This window comes from Hemitrygon akajei, chromosome 2 (assembly GCF_048418815.1).
Source record: "Hemitrygon akajei chromosome 2, sHemAka1.3, whole genome shotgun sequence".
Lineage (NCBI taxonomy): Eukaryota > Metazoa > Chordata > Chondrichthyes > Myliobatiformes > Dasyatidae > Hemitrygon > Hemitrygon akajei.
Window position 1 is genome coordinate 138,930,930 of NC_133125.1, and position 15,125 is coordinate 138,946,054.

At 41.8% G+C, this 15,125-nt stretch overlaps 1 long non-coding RNA gene across 1 annotated transcript; it reads left to right on the plus strand.

Annotated features, from left to right (window-relative positions):
• Window positions 1–1,846: 1,846 nt before the first annotated feature.
• Window positions 1,847–14,900, plus strand: LOC140737685 (uncharacterized). Its single transcript, XR_012101227.1, has 3 exons — window positions 1,847–2,009; window positions 10,843–10,945; window positions 14,277–14,900. It is a non-coding gene; the product is annotated as an uncharacterized lncRNA (long non-coding RNA).
• The last annotated feature ends 225 nt before the right edge of the window (window positions 14,901–15,125 follow it).

The following is a 15,125-nucleotide window of genomic DNA, read 5'->3' on the forward strand; positions in this document are numbered from 1 at the left end:
TTTCAACTGCTTTCTCCTAGAGTTAGTTTACTAATTAGTTTCGCACAATAGTGTGGGCCAAAGTGCCTTTGTACTTCTTCCTATAGATGCTGCCTGGCCTGCTGTGTTCCACCAGCTTTTTGTGTGTGTTGCCTTTTCTTGTGTTGTATTGTTCTACGTACGCAGAATGCATCAGTTTGGTTAGGCCATTAATCACTAATTTAACTGGTCTGAAGGGCTGATGCGGTGTTGTGTTATTCCATGTCGAAATACAAAGTAAGTGCATGAGCCTAGGACCAAACCGACACTGTGCAGACTGAATTAGGTACACGGTGTTCTTCAGAGCTGCAGCACATTCTGATTATACAAAATCACTTCAGAAGTCTTCACCTCATTAGTTCTTGTCACTGTATTTCAAACACTGCCCCCCGGCCTTCTTTCTGGCACTTTTTTGCTTACAATTTTTATCAGATCTGCTTAGTTAGCAGTTTCTTTTGAATTTTTTAAAGAAGGGCATTCCATTATTGATAGCATATTACTTTCCAGGCTCTGAATGTGCTCTTGTCATTTTGGACTTTGCTAATGTTTGAGATTTTTGAGCCTAATTAACTCAACCATGTCCAAACCCAATCCAAAGGATTTCTTGTGGACTTACGCCTTTCAGCTCCAGGGCATTGCTGTACATGGAGCTGGAGAAGATTCAGAGCATTGTATGAATTATTCAGAAAAGCATACATTATGATATTCCCTTGTTATCCCATTAAAGCAAAGAAAACTCAAGCAATACATGTACGTAAGTGTCTTGATCCCTTCAAAGCCTGCATTTCGAATGTGATTATTTCAATAAAGTTCAAAAAACAGGCTCTTCCCTCTGCAAATCTGATAATCAGTGTCACAAATTATAAAATAAAGTTGAGAAGCTTGGCTAAAACAATAATTTATCAAACATGCTTAGAATTAGCAGTTATAAGTAGCACTGATGCTAATTTATAACAGATAATTTTCAACACTTTCTGGGAAATAGTCACTGTATTCTGCATAAATATTTATTAAGGAGACTCTCTGAGGACTTCACAAAAGGAGTTGTTGTGTTGTTCTCCAATACTGGACCTTTATAGTTGCTCTGAATAGGAAATGCTTTGTTTCAGATTTCAAAGTTCAAAGTAAATTTGTTATCCAAGTGCATGCATGTCAACCATTTACAACCCTGAGATTCATTTGTTTGCAGGTGTCATGGATGGGGTCACACAATGTTCAAAGTAAATTTATTATCAATGTGTTTACCTATGATCAATAATCAGCTCTTTGGTGTTGCTAATGTTAAGTGAGAGATAATTTTCTTGTAGCCATTTACAGAGAAAGAAAAAAACTGCGATAGAATTTTATGATAAAACTATGCATAAACAGAGACAGACTGATGTGCAAAAGAAGACAAACTGTGATTCAGGGACAACACTTAATATTGGACAGTTACTTTACTAATTCTTAAGTATTATTGGCCGTAAAACACGTAAGTTATTAACACCTGAACTGTGTATTATGACTGGTACGTAAATATGCAAATGATGGAGTTCAGAAGTGCATAAAGCTTCTCTTAGATCTATATTTGTATACAACTGGTCAACTTCTGCATAAAAATGGTATTTCCTTGTTCAGACTTGATGAGAGTGTGGTGCTAGGGGCCAGGCTGTTCTCCTTGTGCTAGGGAAGGATGATTGAGGAAAGGGTGCAAGTTGTCATGGTCCAGTTAATCAGCAATGACGCAGTGACCTCTGGTATCTTCCTCCTCTCGTCAGTATCCAGCTCTTGGGTTTTGCTGACGCTGAGTGAGAGATTTTTCTTATATCGATCCAGAAGAAGCACAACATTCAACCTAGGAGACGAAGGCAAGCTTGATCCCAGTGGATGCAAGACACCCTCCTCATCCAGGATCTCCTCCTCCTGATTCTCTGGCAATGAGTGATGGTGGTGCAGCATTCAGTGCTAGAAGTTCAATCCTGGCCTCTGATGCTGTCTTTCACCTTCTTCACGTGAGTTTCCCTCCGATGAAGCTGCTCCCTTCTGAACCTCAAAAACACACAGGTTATTAAGACATTGCAAATTATGTGGAGTGCCACAGGGGTCCATTGTTAACTAGATCAGCAGATATGTGAATGACACCGAGATTGGGGGTGTAGTGGACAGCTAGGGAGGCTATCATGGGTTGGGGAGGGATCTCGATCAGCTGGACAATGGCAGATGTAAGTTAATGCGGACAAGTACAAGGTGTTGCACTTTGACAGGAGCAACCAGGGTAGGTCTTACAGAGTGAACTGTAGGGCAGTGAGGAGTGCAGTAGAACAAAGGGATCAGGGAGTACAGGTCCATAATTTGTTGAAAATGACGCCACAAGTAGATAGGGTCGCAAAGGAAGCTTTTGGTACATTGGCCGTCAAGAATGGAAGTACTGAGTACAGGAGATGGAATATGATGTGGAAGTTGTTGAACATATTGCTGAGGCCTAATATGTAGTATTGTGTGCAGCTTTGGTCACCGACCTACAGGCAAGATGTAAATAGGTTTGAAAGAGCACAGAGGAAATTTACAAGGCTGTTGCTGGGTCTGGCAGGCCTGAGTTATTAGGAAAGATTGAATAGATTAGGACTTCACTCCTCAGAACATAGAGGACTGAGAGGAGATTTGATAGAGGTATACAAAATTATGGGGGGGTATAGATAGGGTAAATGCAAGCAGGCTTTTTACACTGAGGTTGGGTGGGACTGCAAACAGAGGTCATGGGTTAAAGATGAAAGGTGAAAAGTTTCGGGGGAAGATGAGGGGAAACTTCTTCACTCAGAGGGCCATGAGAGTGTGGAAAGGGCTACCAGTGCAAGTGGTGCATGCAAGCTTGATTTCAACATTTAAGCAAAGTTTGGATAGGTACATGGATTGCAGGGGTACGGAGGGCTATGGTCCCGGTGCAGGTCGATAAGAGTTGGCAGTTTAAATAGTTTTGGCATGAACTAGATAAGTTGAAGGGCCTCTTTCTACACTGTGCTTTTCTATGACTCTATAACTATACTACCAGTGTGCTGGGGAAAGGTATATCCTCAAAGGAAATGGAAGTGGGATTGGGGAACAGGTTACAAAGAAAATTAACCTTGTCACTATTACTAAGGAGAAGCCACTACTACTAAGGAGGAGGTGTTTGGGAAGTTGAGTGGTCTGACGCTAGAAAAGTTAACTGGACCAGATGGATTACACCCCAGGGTTCTGAAAGAGGGACATGAAGAAATTGTGGAGATATTAGTAGAAATCATTCTAGAATGACTAGATTCTGGCAGTTTTGGAAGACTGGAAATTTGCAAATGTCACTCCACTGTTTAAGAAGGGAGAAAAGCAGAAGGCAGGAAATTATAGCCCAGTAACCCTAACTTCAGAGGCTGGCAAGAAGTTAGAGTCTATTCTTAAAGAAAAGGGTTCAGGGTACATTGAGGCTCATGATAAACAGGCAAAGTTAGTATGATTTTCTAAAGGGGAAGCCTTGCTCAAAAACTAGTAACATAGAATACCTACGGCACAATATAGGTCCTTCGGCCCACAAAGCTGTGCTGAACATGTCCCTACCTTAGAAATTACTAGGTTTACCTATAGCTGACTATTTTTCTAAGCTCCATGTACCTATCCAAAAGTCTATTAAAAGACCCTATCGTATCCGCCTCCACCACCATTGCCAGCAGCTGTGCGTAAAAAAACTTACCCCTGACATCTCCTCTGTACCTATTCCCCAGCACCTTAAACCTGTGTCCTCTTGAGGCAGTCATTTCAGCCCTGGGAAAAAGCCTCTGACTATCCACACGATCAATGCCTCTCATCATCTTATACACCTCTATCAGGTCACCTCTCATACTCCGTCACTCCAAGGAGAAAAGGCAGGATTTTCTTTGAGAAAGTAACAGGCAGGATAGACAAAGTAGAGTCAGTAGATGTTGTTTACTTGGGTTTTCAGAAAGCCTTTTGACAAGGTGCCACATATGGAACTGCTAAACAAGATAAGAGCTCATGGTAATACAGGAAAGATACTAGAATAATGCAGATAAGATTGGCTGACTGATAGGAGACCGAGAGTGGGAAGAAAAGGGGTCTTTTCTGGTTGGCAGCTGGTGAATAGTGGTGTCCTATGGGGGTTGGTTATGGTACCATTTCTTTTCACATTATATGTCAATGGTCTGGAAGATAGAATTGATGGCTTTGTGGCCAAGTATGAGGATGATACAAAGATAGATGGAGGAGCAGGTAGTGTTAAGAAGCATGGATTATGCAGAAGGACATTGGCAGATTCGGAGAATGGGCAAAAAAGTGGTAGATGAAATATATGGTAGGAAAGTGTACACTCATGTACTTTGGTAAAAGGAATAAAAGTTTTAGACTATTTTCTAAACGGGAAGAGAAAATTCAGAAATGAGAGGTGCAAATGAACTGGCGAGTCCTCATGCAAGATACCCTAAGGGTTAACCTGCAGTTGAGTCAGTAGTAAGGAAAGCAAACACAATATTAGCATTCATTTCAAAAAGAACTAGGATATAAAACCAAGAATACAAGGCATAGGTCATACCACATCTGGAGTATTGTGAGCAGTTTTAGGCCTGTTGTCGAAGAAAGGATGTTCCGGTATTGGAGAGGTTCCAGAGGAAGTTCACATGAATGATCTCAGGAATTAAAGGGTTAATACATAAAGAGCATTTGATGAATCTGGGCTTGGATTCACTGGAGCTTAGGAGATATTGAAAGCTGTTGAATAGTGAAAAGCCTAGATACAGTGGACATGGGGATGTTCCCAGTAGTGGGTCTATGAGCAAAGGGCACATCCTCAGAAAAGAGCGACATCCACTTGGAATAGAGATGGGAAGCAGCTTCGTTAGCCGAAGGGTATTGAAACTGTGGAATTCATTGCCACAGATAGCTGTGGAGGCCAAGTCACAGAGTATATTTGAAGCAGAGGTTGATGGGTTCTTTATTAATAATGTTGTCAAAGGTAGCAGGGAGAAATCAGGAGAAAGGGGTTGAGGGGGGATGATAAATTAGACGTGTTCAAATGGCGGAGCTGGCTTGATGGTTAGAAAGGCCTAATTATGCTGCTATTGTTGCAAGGACGAGGCTGAGGATGAATCTAAGTGCAGGACACAGATGCGGAGGCAGTCAGGAGGTGTTCTTGACGTAGTGATCATGGAATCGGTATCCAGGAGCGATGCTAGACTTAGAACTGGCAGTCCTAAGAACCATGAAACAAGGTTACTCACACCGGAGTCAACCAACGAACTGGCAGCTCCTTGTTGTGATCACAGGGTTTTTATACTGCATTTGCTGATGGAAAGCAGGTGTGTGTGGTCAGTGGAACCTGGGAATGATTGGGAACTAAGCGAGGGGATTGAGGCCCAATTCCTGAGGTAAATAGCCAGGTGGGGGATTGCCAGAAGGGACCATGACAGCTGTGGCTTATGATCTTCAGGACAGTGTAAATTCCAAGGGGCTTCTCCTTTAGTCATGAGTATCTCATGCACCCTCTCGATTGCTGGCACCAGCATCTACCTTAGGGGATGTGGAGAGGATTCTACCTATGCTGCCTCATTAATATTGAGCCTCTACAGCTCTTGAGTGGCAATCTCACAAGTATCTGATATCTGGCAGACAGCAACCAATTGTGTCTGTTATTAAGTACTACCAGTGATGCAAACAACTGCAATCACACACACTCTCTCACCCACAAGAATTATAATAAAGCTTTGCATTTTCTTTTGCAGTATAGATTTGCTGTCTCTCATTGATGAAAAGAGATAAAGAACATAAAATCATAAGAAATAGGAGCAGGAGTCCATCTGGCTCGTTGAGCCTGCTCCGCCATTCAATAAGATCATGTCTGATCTAACCATGAACTCATCTCCATCTACCTGCCTTTTCCCCATAACTCTTAATTCTCCTACTATGCAGACATCTATCGAACCTTGTCTTAAATATACTTACTGAGGTAGCCTCCACTGCTTCGTTGGGCAGAGAATTCCACAGATTCACCACTCTTTGGGAATAGAAGTTCTTCCTCATCTCTGTCATAAATTTACTCCCCTGAATCTTGAGGCTATGTTCCCTAGTTCTAGACTCTCCTACCAGTGGAAACAACTTTCCTGCCTCTATCGTATCTATCCCTCTCATAATTTTATATATTTCTATATGATGTCCACTCTCATCCTTCTGAATTCTAGCAAGTATAGTTCCAGGCGACTCAATCTCTCCTCATAGTGTAAACCCTAATCTCTGGAATCAACCTGGTGAACCTCCTCTGCACTGCCTCCAAAGCCAGTATATCCTTCCTCAAGTAAGGAGATCAGCACTGAATGCAGTATTCCAGATGCAGCCTCACCAGTACCCTGTACAATTGCAACATAACTTCTGCACAGCAGCATGCTGCGATCTTTTACCATTTAAATAATAATCCAATCTTCCATTTTTCCTTCCAAAGTGGATGTCCTCACATTTAGCAACATTGGACTCCATCTGCCAGACCCTTGCCCACTCTCTGAACCTATCCATATCCCTATCCCTCTACAGAGTCTCTGTATCCCCTGCATAATTTGCTTTTCCACTCAATTTAGTGTCATCAGCAAACTTAGATACACTACACTTGGTCCCCTCTTCCAGATTGTTAATGTATATCATGAACAGTTGCGGACCCAGCACCGACCCCTGTGGCACACCACTCACCACTGATTGCCACCAGAGAAACACCCATGTATCCCAGCTCTCTGCTTTCTATTGGCTAACCAATTCTCTATCCATGCTAATACATTACCCCCAACTCTATGCATCCCTATCTTATGAACAAGTCTTTTATGTGGCATCTTATTGAACAATCTTAAAGATTCACTTCATTTGTCTCACTTACATTGAAACATTGGAACATACAGTGAAATGTGCTGTTTCTGTCCATGGTGAAGACTATCTGAGGATGTGTCTGGGGTAGAACTAAGAATGAAGCTTAAGTGACAAGGTAGCCAAATATCTGTTGGGGTGGCACAGTGGTTCAGCCAGTAGAACTTCTGAGCCCTCAGTTCAGTCCTAGTCTTGAATGCTGTCTGTGTGGAGTTTGCACATTGTTTTTGCTGAGATATTTAATCAAGGCTTTCTCTGCCCATTTAATGGCATTACTTTAATTAAATGCAGAGGATTCACCCTAAATGCCTCTGCCAATCATTAACCAGCTAACGTACAGTATGTATAAAAAATAAATTGCCTGTTTTAGAGAACTTACTCTGTGACGGATATTCATTTTCTAGGGTTCGAGCAGCTTATCACTAACCTCAGTTTTTTAGCTCTTCAACGTGACCTCTCTAGATGGTCAGAGTTATTTTTGACAAGGTCAAACTTCTAACCAATATTCTTTGCTCAGCATCTTGTTGCAAACATATAAACAGTGAAGTTTTGTAGGCCAATGTTTAATCAACGTAAAACAATGAGGTTATGTTATTTGGCTTACATCAAATCAGACAACTTTGTCCAAGTTAATTGGACTGTTGTGACTGAGTTCAAGGAAGATTGCAGACCAGATTGATGTTGTCATTTAGCACATCAAACATGGTCACGAGTATAGTTGATCAATTAGTAGTTGGGATATTTGAGTATTGAAAGAGTCAGTCCTCATGACATTAATTTGGGTTAACTGGGATCTCTGTCCCCGGAAGTTTTAGACTATCTTTGTGAATTACTTTGTCCCAGCTAAGGTATCTGAAAAACAACACATGCAGGTAATGTCAACTACTAGCAAAACAGCATACTGTAATTGTTAGAAAGAACTGTGGAATGATAAGGAGAATGTCGGAAAGACAGGTTGACGGAAAGAACTAGAATTCATTCCTCAGCTTTCAGTTTCTGTGATGGATGACTCATTCATATGCAACTCATTGGTATGTTCTTTTAGTTTCTAAGAACTGTACCTGAGTCAGGAAATCCTTTCCAGTTTATAAACCTTCTGAAAATCAGTAACCTTTTACAAATCAGGGATCCTCTGTGTAAGTTTTATATGTGTGTTAAGAACTATTTGTCTAAAGTTGAATACGTGTAATTAAAAATAAACTGTGTTTAAGTTATTTTATTAGCTAGAAGTATCTCTTCCTTGGTAGGGAGGGAAAACCACTCAAATAGTACACTCAGTGTTCACTTCATTAGGTACCTCCTGTACCTAATAAGTAGCCACTGAGTGTATGTTCAAGTTCTTCCACTGCTGTAGCTCATCCACTTCGAGGTCAAAGATACTCTTCAGCACACCACTATTATAATGCATAGTTATCTGAGTTACTGTCACCTTCCAGTCAGCATGAGCCATTCTGGCCTTCCCCCCGATCTCTCTCACTGACAAGGTATTTTTACCCACAGATCAATAGCTCACTGGATCCTTTTTGCTTTTCGGACCATTCTGTGTAAAGTCTAGAGACTACCATGTGTGAAAATCCCAGGAGATCAGCAGTTTCTGAGAGACTCAGACCACCCTGTCTGGCACCAACAATTATTCCATGATTACAGTCACTTAGATCACATTTCTCTGATGTTTGATGTGAACAAGAACTGAACCTCTTGGCCGTGTCTGCATGCTTTTATGTGTCGAGTTGCAGCAACATGATTGGCTGATTAGATAATTGCATTAATGAGCAGCTGTTCAGGTGTAATAAAGTAGTCACAGAGTGTAATTGCAGTGAAAGTTGTAAATGGCGCACACTGTTAACACAGAGGGTGTGATTTCTCAGAGAGTGCCACTGGGCACGAAAATAATGCTGAGGTGTGTATTGAATCTTGATGCAGTAAATGTAAAGGCTTTGTAGGGAAGGACTGCAGTCCAGTGTCCTGCCTCAACAAGAACTTAAGAGCTAATTCCTGTGTAAAACTTCTCAGGCACTTCAGTGTCACATCACTCCGGGATGCTACATGAGTGGCAATGTTGCTTTCTACACAGAATGAGCTGAAACTGCCAAAGTATGGAACTGTGAATATCTAGATTGATCAACATTACAGTCATAAACAGAACAGCACACACAAAATGCTGGAGGAACGCAGCAGGCCAGGCAGCATCTGTAGGGAGATGCACTGTCGACGTTTCGGGCCGAGACCCTTCGTCTGCCAGTCATAAACAGAGTCATGCTCTGTGTTTTATACTTCTATATAATATGAATAAATATTTATTTTTGAAATAAAAAGGAACAACAATCACTGATATTTTACACATTGCAGCAAGAAGTAAACAGGTTCTTGGTTAACATTGCTGGCAGTGGTGGTGAAGACAGTTTTTATAGAGGCATTTAAGAAGATGTTAGATTGGCACATGAATATGCAGGTAAAGGAAGGATATGGTTCATGCACTGGCAGGAGAGATTTAATTCAATTTTGTGTTGTGTTCATCACAGTCATGGTGGGCCGAAGGGCCTGTTCTTGTGTGCTACTTTCCTGCACTATGTTCTATATTCGATTTCCCAAGGACAGCGCTCCTGCACGATGTGCGTTCCAGTCTCTGAAGTGATCTTCATACCCACATCTTCTGACCTTCTGACCAAAGGTTAGGTGTGCCATGTAGAAAGACAAGCGAGCTGTAAGGCCATGCACATTAAACTGTGTTGATTTTGCAATTAGCTTTACTACGCTTGGAGCCACTGAAGAACAAAATAAAAGAAGTTTAAGGTTCCCAGTCATTTATCCGGTCTAGTTATATGCACTACTCTGGGAAAAGAAGGATGAAGGAGAGATTTTTCAATTTAGTGACACTTTTAAAATCTAATAAATTCAACAGTTTATATCATTGAGCGAAACTTCATCACTGTATACTACTCTGGGTTGACATTAATAACTTGGCTGGGCTTTGATGATATTGATATCTGACAGCCAGTAAAGCATGATATAGACTTGCATCACTCTGGACTGATTTTTGCCCTTACTAAGCAAGGCAGAGAATAAAGAAGCAGGGGAGTGTTGTTGAGTCTGTATAGCATCAGTTAGGGCACTATGTACAATTCCTGTCGCTGTAGGACAGTGTGAGAGTGACAGAGGTAAATTGGTTTATTATTGTCACATGCACCAAGGTGCAGTGGAAAACATTGTCTTGCATGCCATCCATACAGATAATTTTATCGCATCAGTGCATTGCAATAGTGGAAGGGAAAACCAATCACCCAATGCTGAATAAAGTGTCACAGTTTCAAAAGTGCAGTGCAGGTAGAAAACAGAGTGCAAGTCCATGACAAGGTAAACTGTGAGGACAAGAGTCCGTTTAATACAAGGGGATACATGTCATTGGAATTGTGGCAGCCAAGTTGTTTACAGTTGTAATTGTATTGAATTTTCTGTCCGCAAAGCCCTAAAGTCAGATTTCAGATTTCCGATACATTGGGATCTCTTCTGGAGAAGATTGCAGGGAAAAGGCAGGAGAATGGGGTTGAGAGGAATCAGCCATGAAGGAGCAGACTCGATGGGCTGAATAGCCTGATTCTGCTCCTATGTAAGAGTTAAAGCCCTGTGCAATATAGGTATCTAGTAGTATGTTCACTATAGGGAAGCTATATAGTATCCACCTACTCTTCAAACCCTATCTTACGTCCCTATCTAGACTTTGCAGTTAGGTCCAGCTGCAAATACCATGCATGCAAGACATAAGAAGCAACGACATCAGTGGAAATGTAGTCTGAGGTAGAATTAGGTTTTTTCAGTCGGTCAAACAATCTGATGGCAATAGGGAAAAAGCTGTTGTTGAACCTTGAGGCATGAGTCTACAGGCTCCTGTCCTCCTGCCTGATGGCAGCAATGAGAAGAAGTGGGCTGGATGTCATCTTGCTGACACATCGCCTCTTGTAGATGTCCATGGTGTAACCGCGATGGAACTGGCTGACTTCACCACTCTCGTTGTGGACAACTTCATTGCACTGAAGGACCAACAATTGGATCTATCATCGAGTTGGTGAGTACTTGTTTATCTCTGCATGCAATCCTGGGAACGACCCATAGACCAGAGAATCTTCTTTAGGGCAGCTGCTCAGAATGAGCTGGGTCAAGACACTTGCATCCTTTTCCAGACCCCCTCTGTGAGTGCGCAGTCCACAAAGAGTTGGCTGGCTGCCTCTCTTTGTGTTGTTTAACCCACATCACTAAAGCAGCTTATCTAGTCCTTATCATAAGACCATAAAACATAAGAGCTGAACTTTGGCCATTTAGTCCATTGAGTCTGCTCCGTCATTCCATCATGTTTGATTTATTATCCTTCTCAACCCATTCCTCCTGCCTTCTCCCTGTAACATCTGACACCATTCTTAATCAAAAACCTATCAACCTCAGCTTTGAGTATACCAAATGACTTGCCTTCCACAGATTCCCCACCCTCTGGCTAAAGAAATTCATCCTCATCTCTATTCTAAAGGGACATCCTTCTATTCTGAAGCTGTGTCTTCTGGTTTTAGACTCCATCCCCCCCCCCCCCCCCCACCCACACACACACACACAACTACAGGAATCATCCCAACCACATCCACTCTTTCTGGGCCGTTCAATATTCAATGGGTTTCAATGAGAATTCTCCTTCCCTCTTCTAAACTCCAGCAAGTACAGACCCAGAGCCATCAAACACTCCTCCTAGTAACACTTCATTCCAGGGATTACTCTCATAAACCTCCTCCGGATCCTCTCTAATGCCATCACATCCTTCCTCTAATAAGAGACCCAAATCTGCTCACAACACCCCAAATGCAGGCAGAAGGAGATAAATTTCTAAAAGGAGCTGTCCACATTGCCGCCATGACAACACTTGTACAATTACTTTGTTGGCTGTAAAACTCTTTGGGATGTGCACATTTGTGGAAGGTGTTAGATAATTGAGGAAAAAGAATGATTTACCTGGGTTTCAGCACTTAAGTTACAGAGAAAGGTTGAACAAGTTAGGTCTCTATTCATTGGAGCGTAGAAGGTTGAGGGGGGATTTGATCGAGGTATTTAAAATGTTGAGAGGGATAGATAGAGTTGACGTGAATAGGCTGTTTCCATTGAGAGTAGGGGAGATTCAAACGAGAGGACATGATTTGAGAGTTAGGGGGCAAAAGTTTAAGGGAAACACGAGGAGGTATTTCTTTACTCAGAGAGTGATAGCTGTGTGGAATGAGCTTCCTGTAGAAGTAGTAGAGGCCAGTTCAGTTGTGTCATTTAAGGTAAAATTGGATAGGTATATGGACAGGAAAGGAGTGGAGGGTTATGGGCTGAGTGCGGGTAGGTGGGACTAGGTGAGATTAAGAGTTCGGCATGGACTAGGAGGGCCGGAATGGCCTGTTTCCATGCTGTGATTGTTATATGGTTATATGGTTATTTTTGTCCTGAGAAACTGAGTTCCACTCTGGACACAAATGTAGTCTCGGAATTATTGATTTTTAAAAAATGTTCTGCTGATGTCTCCACCATTTATCCTGTGACTATCCTATTGATTCACGAGGCTGAATGCAAGATCGTTAGCAAAGGTGGGAAGGAGGGAGTATGGGAGGGATATTTCCAAACTCAGCTCTGTGAGTTCTACCTGCCGATGGGGTTAATCAGTCAACTTGTGATAATTTGCCTAATTTGCTGGGATTTCTTTTTCACTGCATTGACTGATTGTAAGGCTGCATTTACCTGGCCTTGTTTGCCAAGTATCCTTCTCCATTCTGAAGCAAAATCATCCTAATAAACTGAAGCAGACTGTATGATTTCACAGTAATGGTGGCACAAGATTAAGCTCTGTGTCACTGGTTCACTTTGACCCTGTACAGGGGAAATTTTCTTCCAATTTGCTGGGTGAATCTCAGCTTTGTGACTCTGGCGTCCCTCACACTTTCTGCCATTTTGGAAGTGTTGAACCATACTGCCTGTACTGGTCTTTGGCCCACAATATTATGCCAATCTATACCAAATGTGCTATGCGTGTTTTAAAAAGAGTTAAAAAAACATTCCCATTTCCATCCAGTGTCTTACTTAAGGGGTGAATGGTGGACAAATTAAATGACCGATCACAAACAAGAGAAAATCTGCCAATACTGGAAATCAAAGTGACACACACAAAATGCTGGAGGAGCTCAGCAGGCCAGGCAGCATCTATTGTAAAGCGGAGGCAGTCAATGTTTTAGGCTGAGACCCCTCTTCAGGACAGATTAGATGGCATTGGTTTACATCGAATATAGACCCCCACATCACAGTACAGGCCCTTTGGCCTGCAATCAGAATCAGGTAAACATCATTGGCATACATTGTGAAATCTGTTATCTTTGCAGCAGCAGTACAATGCAATACATGATAATAGAGAAAAAATTAAGTAAATCAATTACAATAAGAATGTATATATATAAAATAGTTAAGATATAAAAAGTGAGGTCGTGTTCATGAGTTCAATGTCCATTCAGGAATCGGATGGCAGAGGGGAAGAAGCTGTTGCTGAATCACTGAGTGTGTGCCTTCTGGCTTCTGTACCTCCTTCCCGACAGCAACAACGATGTGCTGAACCTTTAACTTATTTTAAGATCAATCAAACCCTTCCCTTCTATACAGCCCATTGTTTCGCTGTCATCCATGTGCCTATCTGAGAGTTTCTTAAATGCCCCTAAAGTATCTGCTTCTTCCACTGCCCCTGGCAGGGGTGTTGCATGCTCTCGCTAATCTCTGTGCAAATAATTTAACCTCTGACATCCCCCCTATACTTTCCTCCAAACTCTCTAAATTTATGCCCCCTTGTACTGTATTAGCCATTTCCATCAGGGAGAACTTCTCTGGCTACCAACTCGATCTATGCCCATTATCATCTTACACACCTCTATCAAGCCACCTCTCATCCCCCTTCACTCTAAAGAGAAAAGCCCTAGCTCAGTCAACCAGTCCTCATGCTGTCTAATCCAGGCAGCATCCCGGTACATCTCCAATGCACCCTCTCTTCTAATGAACTGGGTGTGGTGATCATTGTTGTTAGAAGAGTTGAGATCTCTGATGTCTCTGCGGATTGATCTTGCTGAAATTTAGTACCAGAATGAACAATGGATTCAGAATCGGTGCTATTGATTAATATATTCTGCAAGTATTTTTCATATGTCTGTTTTGATTGATTCACATGTATAAACTGAATGCAATGATATTGTGGACACGACCCCAAGAAAGCAATGTCCCTGCTGAGTAAACAAGGTCAGATCATCAAGACAATATGCATTTAATCAGTATATTTACTTTCCAATTCACTGAGGCATTATTGAGTTTCTTTCATTTACTTCCATGTCTTTGCTACATTTCAGAACTCACTTTATCTGGTTCAACAGAAATTCAGTCAGCTGTGGATATCTCTGACTCTGAAGAAGGAATCTGAGTGTTTAGCCAGCTCAGAAGAAAGCGGACATTACGATCTGAACATTCTATTCCCAAGACAATGCTGATGACAGGACTCTTTACAGACATCCCAGTTTCCCGGGCTAGAAGGTGGTGATACTTGCCCTGTCATTTGAGGTGCCCATGGCCCTGAGTTTCTCTGGTGGAATTCAGTAGAGCAGCAAACCATTGTACAGACCGTGTACCTCACAGTCAGGGTAATTTATCCATGGATATTAATGAATGGACGGAGGTACAACCTGAATAAATCACAGTTGGCTCATTCAAATACTGAATGCTACAGGCATTGTTTAACACCAGGAAGAACTCTCGCAGCGCCGCCACCCCCAATCCATCCACTGAGCTACCTGAAGTGGCAATAATGGACAGATGAGGAGGAGTTCAGTCAGTTGGAGAAGGTGTGACAATCATTATCATCAGTAGTTGAAACCTCTGGCATCCTTAGCAACTAGCTTGGTGAAACTCAGAGACATTTGTTATTGGGAGAGAGGTAAGTGAAGCTTATTTTATTATTTAATAAGCTTCAACATTCTTCAGTGTAAGGGAAATCTTCTCATGTTTCCAATGTGTGTATAAAAGAAATCAATATTTAAAATTTTTAATGATGTTATTTTCTTGACCAGTCTCAAGGATCAAACAAGCTTCTACAGATGTACTGTTGGCGGTATCCTGACTCGTTGCATCATGGTCTGGTACAGCAGTTCAAGTGTGGAGGAATGTAAGAAGAGAGTAGTAGATTCTGCCCAATATGTAACGAG